Source organism: Marmota monax, unplaced genomic scaffold (genome assembly GCF_021218885.2).
Source record: "Marmota monax isolate L192 unplaced genomic scaffold, Marmota_monax_Labrador192_F-V1.1 WCK01_AAM20220418_F8-fsc00795, whole genome shotgun sequence".
Classification (NCBI taxonomy): Eukaryota; Metazoa; Chordata; class Mammalia; order Rodentia; family Sciuridae; genus Marmota; species Marmota monax.
In genome coordinates this window covers 85,836-97,895 of record NW_026694122.1, presented here as the reverse complement: position 1 = coordinate 97,895, position 12,060 = coordinate 85,836, and positions in this window count along the sequence as shown.

Genomic DNA, 12,060 nt, shown 5'->3' with positions numbered 1-12,060 from the left:
GCCCACTCTAAGGGTGAGACCCCTCGAATCTGGGTGTGGGGGAGATCAGGTACGGCCTCACCCAGTGTCAGGTGTCCCTCTCTTTATTGGCAAAACCCCTCTAACAGGTTCCAGGGAACTCCCCCCTCTAGGGGCAAGACCCCTTGAACCCATGGGGAGATCAGGTACCACTGCACACAAGGTCGACAGGACTTCCCCATCTAGGGGACAGACTCCTCAAACCCGGGTGGTGTGGCGAAATCAAGTTCAGCTGCATCCAGGATTCAGAAGGCTCCCCCCTCTAGGGATGAGATCCATTGAACCTGGGTGTCGGGGGAGATAAGGTATGGACACACCCAGGGTTAAGGAATTTCCCCCATCTAGGGGCGAGACCCCTACAACCAGGTGCCATGCAGAGATCAGGTATGGCTGCACCCAGGGTCCAGGTCACTCCCTGCTGAGAGCCATAGCCAAGTGGGAATGATGCATGGCATTTTTTCCAGAATGGAGTGGTTGAGAGGTGACACCAGCAAGCCATTGACATGATAATGGTTATGTTAAGCTGTGTATATTAGACCCCTGGTGTCCAGCTCGGCCTACTACTTTGTTCGCTTGCTACTTTGGAGTTCTCACAGGGATTGGGGTTCCCGGAAAGTTCCCATTGGATGGGGAAGTGCCACAGGAAGGATTTCTGGTTGGTGGTTGCTGGAGGACCTTCGAGGCGTTCGGGAGAGTTTCCGGGAGCATGTGTGGAGTGTGCTGGTGGAGTTCAGAAATAAAGATTGTTCCTGCTTCAGTGGCTCGTGATTTGTGCCCAGCCAGACTGTGGCATTTCTACCACCTTCTGTTTAATTAAACACCAAGCATGTGGCTTAGGGACCGTTAATGTTAGGCTGTCCAATACTACATATGGTCCTTACCCGTCATCTGATGAGCTGACCTCAAGGCGTCAGCCTCATGTCTTAGGTTTGTACCACTGCAATTGGATCTTACCCGTCACTAACTACCGGTCCAGCATACAGCCATACTTGAGGATAGACCTTTGCACCAGTGGGGGGGGGTGAGGTTCTTTGCCTCACCTCTGTTGCCCCCCAAATTTGGCCTTGGTGTCAGTGGGGGGGTGAGGTTCTTTGCCTCACCTCTGTTGGCCCCCAAATTTTAGACCATCTCTAGCAGAAGGGAGGAGGATACAGAAATACTACGACAAAAAGCCAATTGATGGCTCCTTTGGAAAAATTGTACCACCAGTAACACCATCAGCAAAGATACGCCAGCACTGCCACAATTTGCTGCACCAGCAGATAGTTCACAATGTATACAAGTGATACATAGTCCAGGCAAGTTCTGCAAGCAGTTCAAAGCAGAGGAATCCATCAATATGTCCATTTCCTCCCAAAGTAAATCAACTCCTTGATTAAGCATTACTTGTTGAGTTATTATTCATTGATGCATCAGTTTATACAGTTTATTGTGATAGCTATCGAAGAACCTGTAGTTTGGTTTTATCTTTGACTTCACCAGCACTGGGAGGAAGATAGGAATTCTAGCAATGATGGCTAAAAAGAAATTATGTAACATTCCAACAGGTACTAAGAAAACAATTTTCTGAACAATTTACATTATCCTGAACAGAATTATTAAATATAATGAAAAGGAAAGGTGAAAGTAAACAAACAGATCTATTAACCTCCTTATTTGTTCACATATTAAAACAATCCTCAACAGCTGTTTATCCAATTTAAATTAAACCATTTGAATCACATGAATACAAAAAAAACATTCAGATCCATTTTTTCCATGAGCCCTCCTCAATATGATATATGGACATACACACATACAAACATACAACACAAAACACAAGTGTGCACACATAACATACAACACATAAGACAATAGTAAAGGCCTTGTAGCTTTACACAGGTGAAATCTCCATTGCAATGTTTAAAAACTCCACAGTAAAAAATAAAACTGATCAGAAAAACATTAACCTAGATCTGTATGAGCTCAATAAATAAAATAGAACTTTATGATGTGGGAAAGGGCAATAATAAAATAGATATTGAAAAAGACATCCTGGTTACTACCTGGGTTTGACTCTTTTTTGATATCCTATCCTTTTTCCTGTAACTTGCATAATGGGTCTGAAGGGATTCCCACAAGCAAGCCCCAAGGTTTTTACATTTGAAATAGGCTTTAATGGTGTTCATTATTCATTAGCCTCCAGGTGTGGGAGAATCCAATCGCTGTTGCAGATGTAAGAATAGCCAAGCTGGAGCTCTGGATATCAGCTTTATGGATTTCAGTCAAATCATCTTCTTTTTGGTCTGTAGAAATCACTTTGGTTAGTCTCTCTGGAATCCAAATTGGCTGCTGTTCTCCCTGTGGCAACACACAAACAGAACTCCGACTCCAGACAATCACTGGGTCAGGACTTTTCCATTGTCCTGTTAGAATATCCTTCCAAAGTACCTTAGGCTTATGTACATTTTTTGGACACATATGCCTTTCCGTAGCACTAAGCCCTGATGAATCCAAATTTAAAAAGTTTAGAGTAAAAAGGGTTATTTTAAGTTTATCATTGGGGGATATATACCCCTTTTCAATTCCCTCTTTTTGCTTTAATAAGTACATTTTAATAGTTTGATGAGCTCTTTCAACTATGCCTTGTCCCTGTGGGTTGTATGGAATTCCTGTTATGTGAGTAATGCCAAATGATGAGCAAAATTGTTTAAAAGAGGTAGAAGTATAACCAGGACCATTATCTGTTTTTAACTGTTTTGGAACACCCACAGTGGCAAAATTTTTTAAGCAATGAGCTATAATATCTTTAGTTTTTTCTCCAGCATGAAGGGAGCTCATCAAAAATCCAGAAGAAGTATCAACTGTAATATGCAAATATTTTAATTTTCCAAATTCTACCAAGTGTGTGATGTCCATCTGCCAAATATGGTTAGGTATCAATCCTCTAGGATTGACTCCAAGATTAACTTGTGGTAAAATGGTCACACAATTTTGATATTGTTTTATTATTTGTCTAGCTTGTTCCTTACTTATTTTAAAATGCTTTTGTAAAGTATTAGCTTTGACATGGAACCTTTTATGAAAATTTATAGCTTCTATTGTAGAGAAAATATGTATGTCATGTGTAGTTTTATCTGCTAAATCATTGCCCAAACTAAGGGCTCCAGGCAATCCTGTATGTGCCCTGATATGTCCTATAAAGAACGGATCTTTTCTGTCCCAGATTAGACTTTGTATAGTGGAAAACAAAGAGAAAACAGTAGAGGAAGGGGAAATCCTAACAGCATCTTCAAGGGATACTATAGCATTAACTATATACTGACTATCAGAAAATAAATTAAATACAGAATCTTTAAACATCACAAAAGCTTGTAATACTGCATTAAGCTCTAACTTTTGAGCTGATTGTTTGGGTACTAAAAATGTAAGAGTAACTACTGCTGCTGTACCATTATTTGACCCATCAGTGAATATATTTAGAGCATTCATGATACGGGTTTTTCTTGTCATTTTTGGAAAAACTACAGGATACAAAGACCAAAAAGACAATAAAGGATTAGGTGGTAAGTGGTTATCAAATGAAACATTAGATTTACACATGATTATTGCCCAAGTATTTAACTCATTAGCTAACTCATCAATTTGATCCATAGTATATGGAGTAATAATTTTATTGGGAGAAATTCCAAACACTTAAAGGAATAAAAGCAGCAAAGGGAGTATCAATTGTCCTACAGCCTCAGGATACCTAGTAAGAATAGTGTTAGGAGAATAAGATAAATGTATCCACAATAATGGACCTTCTTGCCAAAATACTCCTGTAGGAATAATTTTTGTTGGTATTACAATAAATAATAAAGGCAAACTTATATCAATTCTATCCAAATGCATATTTTCCATATATGTTTCAATAATTTTAATGCCTTTCTTGCTTCAGGCATTAACATGCGGGGTGAATTTGGATCTGATGGACCTTTTAGGATATCAAATAAAGGTCTCAACTCTCATATTGGTATGCCTAAATAAGGCCTTATCCAATTTATGTCTCCTAATAACTTTTGAAAGTCATTAAGTGATTTGAGTTTATCTACTCATATTTGAAATTTTGGTGGACAGAACATGGTTGAGGATAATAGAACTCCTAAATAATTAATTGGAAAATTTAATTGTACTTTATCTATTGCTATCTCTAGATTATATTTTTTAAATAAATTTGTAAATGTGGCATAACATTCAAGCAATGTGTTTTTATCTTTATGTGCTAATAATATATCATCTATATAGTGAAATATTTTTAGTTCAGGATTTTGATTTCTAAGTGGCTGGATTGTTTTGTTAACATAAATTTGACACATAGTTGGGCTTTTAGCCATCCCTTGAGGGAGTACTTTCCATTCATATCTCTGATCAGGACCTTCATGATTTAGTGCAGGGATAGTAAATGCAAAATGTGGACTATCCTCAGGATGAATTGGAATTGAAAAAAAACAATCTTTAATATCTATAGCTAAAACATACCAGGTTTTTGGCAAAGCATACAATTGGGGAATCCCCGATTGAGCAGGTCCTATAATAACCATCTCATTATTGATGGCTCTTAAATCTTGCAATAATCTCCATTTACCAGATTTCTTTTTAATGACAAAAATGGGAGTATTATAGGGAGATACAGAAGGTTGTATATGACCCTCCACTAATTGTTGTTTGACCAGGTCATGGGCTGCTTGTATCTTTTCTTTAGTCAGGGACCACTGACGAACCCATACTGGTCTTTCTGATTTCCAAGTAATTTTTATTGTCTCAGTGACCCCTTCTGAAAATCAATCCATGTCTATCTATTTCTTGATCTATTTGTATTGGTGCTGCTATACCTTGTTCTTGTCTTCCTAATATTTTTTCTTTCCTAAAACCTTCTCTAGCCCTAATAGTGGGCACATTTTGATTGATGTTATTTGTTAATGTCAAACCTAATTGATCTAGGACATATTGTCCCCATAAATTTATAGGAAGAGATCAGGTACTTAGCACCCAGGTTCCAGGGACATCCCTGGAACTGGTGCCAGGTGAGATAGGTATAGCTGCATCCAGTTCCAGGGACTCCTCCCACTAGGGGATAGAACCCTTGAACCTGATGCCATGGGGAGATCAGGTATGGCAGCAACTAGGGTCCAGGGGACTTTTCCTTAAGGGGCAAGACCCCTCAAACCAAGTGCTGGGGGGATATCAGATAGGAGCTTACCAGAGTCCAGGGGACTCACTCATTTAGGGGAGAAAACTCTAGAATTAGGTGCCGGGGGAGATCAGTATTGCCGCACCCAGAGAGCAGTGGATGTCCCGCCCCCTCTAGGGGCGAGACCCCTCAAAACCTGGTGCCAGGAGGACATCAGGTACGGCCTCAAACAGGGACCAGGGTATGCTCCCTCTAGGGTTGAGACCCCTGGAATCCGGGAGCCAGGGAAGATCAGGTACTGCACACAAGGGACCAGGGAACTCCTCCCTCTAGGGGCAAAACCCCTCAATCCTGGATGCCAGGGGGAGATCAGGTACCATAAGGCTGCAGCGAGGGTCCAGATGACTCCCCCTTCTGGGGAGAGACACCTTGAACCTGATGGCAGGGGAAGATCAGGTATTGCAGCAACCAGGGTCCAGGGGACTCCCCCTTAAGGGGCGAGACCCGTCAAACCAAGTGCTGGGGGGATATCAGGTACTGCCACACCCAGGGTCCAGGGGACTCCCTCATTTAGGGGCAAAACCTCTCAAATTAGGTGCTGGGGGTAAATCAGGTACGGCCGCACCCAGTGGATGCCCCCCCCCAGGGACGAGACCCCTCAAAACCAGATTCCAGTGGGACATCAGGTACAGCCGCACACAGGGAACAGGGGAAGTCCCCTCTAGGGGTGAGACCCCTGGAATCCGGTTGCCAGGGAAAATCAGGTATTGCTGCACCAGGGACCAGGGAACTCCCCCATCCAGGGGAGAAACCCCTCAATCCTGGGTGCCAGGGGTATATCAGGTACTGTACGGCCTCACCCAGGTTCCAGATGTATCCCTCCTCTAGGGACAGGACCCCTTGAACCCGGGTGTTGGTGGGAGATTAGGTATGGTGGCACCAAACATCCAGGGGGAAGATAACCCTGGAATTTGTACCGGGGAAGATCAGGTACTGCTGCACCCTGGTCCAGGAGACTCCTCTGTCTAGGGTAGAGACCCCTCGAAACTGATGCTGGGGGAGATCAGTTATGGCAGCAACCAGGGTCCAGGGGTCAGCCCCCTTAAGTAGTGAAACCCCTCGACCACGGATGCCTGGGGAAAAATCAGGTACAGCTGCACCCAGGGTTCAGAAGACACCCCCCTATAGGGGCGTGACCCCTCGAACCAAGTGCTGGGGGGAAATCAGGTAAGGCTGCACTCAGAGTCTAGGGGACTCCCACATTTAGGGATGAAACTTCTCGAATAAGGTGCTGGGGGGAGATCAAGTACGGCTCCAACAAAGGTCCATTGGACGCCCGTCTCTAGTGACAAGTCCCCTAAAACTCAGGTACCGGGGCAGAGATCAGGAACGGCCGTACCCAAGGTCCAAGGGACTCCTTCATCTAGGGGAGACACCCTTCGAACCCAGGTGCCGAGGGGAGATCAAGTACTACCATACCTAGAATCCAGTGGACTCCCTCCACTAGTGGCAAGCCCACTCCCAACCGATGCTTTGGAGAGATCACGTACGGCCGAAACCAGGGACCAATAGATGCTCCCCATTCTTGGGAAGAGACCCCTCAAAACCAGGTGTCAGGGGGACATCAGGTACGGCTGCACACAGGGACCAGGGGACACCTCTTCTAGGTGTCAGAACCCTGGAACCCGGGTGCCAGGGAAGATCAGGTAGTGCCACACCAGGGTCCAGGGATCTCTCCGCTCCAGGGGAGAGACTGCTGGAACACGCATGTTGGGGCAGCTCCTGCCACAGCCAGGGTCAAGGGGACACCCCACTTTAGAAACGAGACCCCTCAAACTCGGGAGCCAGGGGAGATCAGTTACAGCCAAACATAGAGACCCGGGGAATCCACCATCTAGGTTAGAGACCCCTAAAAACAGATGCTGGGAGATCAGGTATGGCAGCACCCAGGGACCAGGGACACCCCCCCCTATGGGTGAGGCTCCTAGAACCCAGATGCCGGGGGTAGATCAGATACAGCCGCACCCAGGATCCAGGGGAAGCCCCTCTCTAGGGAGGAGATCTCTTGAACCCATGTGCCGAGGTAGAACATGTATGGCCTCACCCAGGGTCCAAGGGACTCCCCCCCTCTAGACAATAGACCCCTCGAATCTGGGTCCTGGGGGCAGATCATATAGTGTATGGCTGCATCCAGGATGCAGGGGACTCCCCCTCTAGGGGCAAAACCGATCCAAACTGGATGCCAGGGAGAGATCAGATACGATATGTCTGCACCCAGGATTCAGGGGAATTCCCCCTCTAGGGACGAGAATCCTCGAACCCAGGGGTCTGTGTGAGATTAGGTATGGCCCCACCCAGGGTCCAGGGATTCCCCTCTTTAGGGGTGAGACTTCTCATATCAGAGTGAAGGTGGAATATCAGGTACGGCTGCACCAAGGGTCAAGGAAATTCCTCCCTCTAGGGGCAAGAACCCTCCCACATGGATGCTCAGGGGAGATCAGGTACAGCTGCACCCAGAGTCCAGGGGACACCCCCCTCTAAGGGAGAGACCCCTCAAACCTGAGTGCTGGGGCGACATCAGGTATGGCCACACTCAGGGGCCAGGGAACATTTCCTCTTCAGGTTGAGACTCCTTGGACTTGGGTGCTGGGGAGGATTGGGTACTGCCGCACCAGTGACCAGGGAACTCCCCCATCTAGGGGCGAAACCCCTCAATTTTGAGCACCAGGGGGAGATCACTTATGGTACGGCCACACTCAGGGTCCAGATGACTCCCCCCTCAAGGGATGAGGTCCCTCAAACCCAGGTGTCAGTGGGAGATAATGTTCGGCCGCACCCAGAGTCCAGGGAAAGCCTCCCTCAAGGGATCAGACCCCTCGAACCTGGGTGCTGGGTGGGGGGAGATCATATAGAGTACGGCTGCATCCAGGATAGAGGGGACTCCCCTTCTAGGGGCAAAACCCGTGGAACCTGGGTGCCAGGGGGAGATCAGGTATGATATGACTGCACCAAGGATTCAGGGGAATCCTCCTCCAGATACAAGAACCCTCGAATCCGGGGTTCAGTTTGAGATTAGGTACGGCCCCACCCAGGGTCCAGGGATTCCGCTCTTTAGCAGTGAGACATCTTGTACTCGGGTGAAGGTGGAAGATTAGGTATGGCCGCACCCAGGGTGCAGGGAATTCCTCCCACTATGGGCAACAATGCTCCCACATGGATGCTCAGGGGAGATCAGGTAGGGACGAACCCAGGGTCCAAGGGATGCCCCCTTCTAGAACCCTAAATAGCTGGTGCCAGGGGGAATTCAGTTACTGCTGCACACAGTGACCAGGGGACGCCCCCTCAAGGGGTAAGACCCCTCGTACCTGGGTGCCAGAAGAGATCACGTAGGGCCAAACCCATGTTCCAGGGGACTCCCCCCAGTAGGGGAGAGACGCCTCAACCCTGTGTCGGGTGGAGCTCCCACTGGAGCCAGGATAGAGGGGACTCCCTCCCTAGGGGCGAGACCTCTTGAACCCAGCAGCCGGGGGAGATCAATTAACAGCTGCACACAGGTTAAAGTGGACTCCCCACTCTAGGGTACAGAACACTTGAAACAGATGCCAAGAGGAGATCAGGTATGGCTGCACCCGGTGTATAGAGGACGCCCCCTCTAGGGACGAGAACCCTTGAACCCGGTGCAAGGGGAGATCAGGTACTACCACACCCAGGGACCAGAGGATGCCCCACTATAGAGGCAAGACCCCTGAAACCCGGGTGCCGGGGGAAGATTAGGTATGGTTGCACCAAGAGTCCAGGGGGACGATACCCCTGGAACCGGGTGCCAGTGTAGATCAGGTATGGCTGCACCCAGGGTACAGGGGACTCAACTCTCTATGGGAGAGACCCTCGAACTTGATGCCTGGGGGAGATCAGGTATGGCAGCAACCAGGGTCCAGGGGTACTCCTCTTAAAGGCGAGACCACTCGAAAGCAGATGCCGTGGGGAGATCAGGTACAGCCTCACTCAGGGTCCAGGGGCTTTCCCCCTCTAGGGTATAGACCACTGGAACCATGTGCAGGGGAGAGATCAGGTACAGAAGCACCCAGGGTCCAGGGACACCCCTCTCTAATGGCGAGACCCCTCAAACCCGGTTCAGGGGGATATCAGGTTTAGGGCCACACCCAGGGTCAAGAGGAAGCGCTCCTCTCCGGGTGAGACACCTCGAATCTGGGTGCTGGGGAGAGATCAGGTAGTGCTGCTCCCAGTGTCCAGGGAACTCCCCCCTCTAGGGTCTAGACTCCTGGAACCCACTGGCCAGGGGATATGAGGTATGACCGCACCCAGAGTCCAGGGGATGCCCCCCTGTTGGGGCAAAACTCCTCTAACACGCGTGACATTGGGAGATCAGGTACATCTGCACCCAGGTTCCAGGGGTCCCCCTCTTTAGGGTCGAGACCCTTATAACCGGGACCAAGGGAATATCAGGCACAGCGGCAAACAGGGTCCGAGGGACTCCCCACTCTAGGGGCGAGACACCTCAAACCCAGGAGGAGATCAAGTACCACTGCACACAGGGTCGAAGGGACTTCCCCTGCTAGAGGCGAGACCCTTGAACCCAGATACCAGGGACAGATATGGTATGGCTGTGCGCAGGGTCCAAGGGACTTCTCCCTCAAGGGGAGAGACTCCTTGAACCCAGGTGCCAGGAGGGAGCTTTCACCTCAGGCAGATTGGAGGGGACACCCCACTATACTGGGGAGAACCCTCGATCCCAGGTGCCAGGGGAGATCAAGTATGGCTGAACCCAGGAACCAGGGGAAAACCCCCTCTAGGGGCAAGACGCCTCTACACAGATGTCAGGGAAATTTCAGGTATGGCAGCACCCAGGGTCCAGGGACACACACCCTGCTGCAGTCCGGCTGCAGCAAAATAACCGGCGGGGGGGGCGGGGGATGAAGAGCAACTTGTGTAGATTGATACAGCAGGAGTGGAAGCCGTTTATTGTAGGACAACAGAGGTATTTTACATTCCACACAGCTTATCTTAATTAGCATAAACTAGATACAGCAGTCAACCAATAAGAAATCTCCACACTTAATGGGTCACTGGCTCCACTTTACAAACCACTCCCCCTGGCAAAATGCCAGGAGCCATCCTGACTTGTTTACAGACTCTAACATTTCCCCCTTTTGTTTAATTTAAATAATGACCATAGTGGTTTTTACACAAACACCACAAGCAATTTGTTACAAGCAGAAGGGGAGGATACAAAATGCCACAATACCAAGCCAATTGATGGCTCCATGCAAGAAGCCCTTGGAAAAATTATACCAGCAATGACACCGTTAGCAAAGATACCAAGTTACAATTTGTTGTAGATTACAGTTTGTTGTCTCAGTCCAGATAAAGCAGTGTCTCAATAGATTAACTCACAGTCCAGGTAAATCACAGTCCAGGTAAGTTCTGCAGGCAGCTAGCTTAAATGACAGTCCAGGTAAATTCTGTAGGCAGCTGGCTTGATCTGAAGTCTCATCCGGTTCTTAGCAACACTGGAAAATCTTCCACCTTCGTCTTTACTGGCACTGGGACGAAGGCAGGAACTCCGGATGGCTAAAGAAAATCCTGTAGCATTTTACTAAGAAAACAACCTTCTGAACAATTTAGTACATTATCTCAAGGTTTTTTTTACATTTTAAATAAGCATTAATAGTGCTCATTATTCATTAGCTTCCAGGTGTGGGAGAACCATTGTAGTTACTGGCCTTGGAAATGATCAAACTTCAGGGACGCCATGTGCGTCCTCCACCCAGCTGTAGTGTCCTCGGGCAGCCCCAGATGGGGAGTGTCCCAGACTCTAACTGCCACCAGGCATAGGGAGCAAGAGCCTGCGAGACCGTGCCTCCGGGTCAGGTTTGGATTTGGGCTCTCACAGTGGCATCTCACTCCCCGGATGGGGGGCAGGGAAGAGCCCGCAACTGCCATTTGGAAAATCCTTGCTGTGCCATGACCGCTTGCGCACGTGGCAGCCGCGGATTCACGCACCCTCAGGTAATGAAAAGTATTTAGTAATAGCCTTTTGCTGTAACTTTTTTTCTGATAATCCTTCCTCCTCTGAGCTTTCTTCTTCTTTCTGACTAGAGTTCCTGGGCTTCTACCAACATATGCCCTAACTATTCTTGGTTCCACTGGGCTGCCTCCTTCCCTTAGTAATTTACTTCTCACCCCTTCCATATTTTCATCACAAAGACAATACAATACACTGAGACAAAACAAACATACTGTATCAATCTTCTCCATTTTCTTGAAATGGTCATTTTTTCTCTCACCCTATCTGCCTAGGGACGAGCAGATTGCTCCCGTCCTATCTATGGACGGGCAGCTTTTTTTTTTTATCACTTACCCTCGAGTGTCCCAGGGCTCCCCGAATGGGCCACCATCTGCCGCAGTCCGGCTGCAGCAAAATAACCGGGGGGGGGGGGGCGTGACGAGCAACTTATGTAGATTAGATTGATACAGGAGGAGTGGAAGCCATTTATTGTAGGACAACAGAGATATTTATACATTCCACACAGCTTATCTTAATTAGCATGAACTAGATACAGCAGTCAACCAATAAGAAATCTCCACACTTAATGGCTCGCTGGCTCCACTTTACAAACCACTCCCCTTAGCAAAATGCCAGGCGCCATCCAGAGTTGTTTACAGACTCTAACACTTCTCTGGCAAAATGCCAGGTGCCATCCTGACTTGTTTACAGACTCTAACAACACCCTAGGGGCGAGACTCCTCGAATTGGATGCCAGGGGGAGATCAGGTATGGCTGCAAGGAGGATCCAGAAGATTCTCCCCTCTATTGGCAAGACCCCTTAAACACAGTGCCCGGGGGAGATCAGGTACGGCCCCACCCA